The sequence below is a fragment of the Penaeus monodon genome, chromosome 19 (genome assembly GCF_015228065.2).
Source record: "Penaeus monodon isolate SGIC_2016 chromosome 19, NSTDA_Pmon_1, whole genome shotgun sequence".
In the NCBI taxonomy this organism is placed as follows: Eukaryota; Metazoa; Arthropoda; class Malacostraca; order Decapoda; family Penaeidae; genus Penaeus; species Penaeus monodon.
Window position 1 is genome coordinate 15,763,249 of NC_051404.1, and position 351 is coordinate 15,763,599.

A 351-nucleotide genomic window follows, 5' to 3' on the forward strand; every position below is an offset into this window, starting at 1 on the left:
ACTGCATTACAGAAAATGGATGCCCATACCTCGTAGTCCACTGGTAACAGTTAACTTCCACCTCATTACAGACTATTAATAAATCTAATGAAATTCTAAGTATCTGCCCTCACATTGTCCTATGAATTTTTTACGACTAATTTTAGAATAAGCTTAAACATTTTATATATCACTTTGAAATGGCAAGAGACTTATTATTAGAGAGACTAAATTCTTTGTAAAATTCAAATACATTTTACAATTTTATTTTTACTGAACAAATTCTAGCACAGCCCTTTGTTTCGAGTTTAATATTTTCCTAATTCTTAGCTCACCCTACAAAAATAAGCTACCTTCATTTTGATTTTCTGG

At 30.2% G+C, this 351-nt stretch overlaps 1 long non-coding RNA gene across 1 annotated transcript in view; it reads right to left on the reverse strand.

Moving 5' to 3' along the window:
* LOC119585088 overlaps positions 1-351 on the reverse strand; it is a 15,343-nt gene that overhangs the window by 557 nt on the left and 14,435 nt on the right. The gene's annotated exons all lie outside the window — the stretch shown is intronic.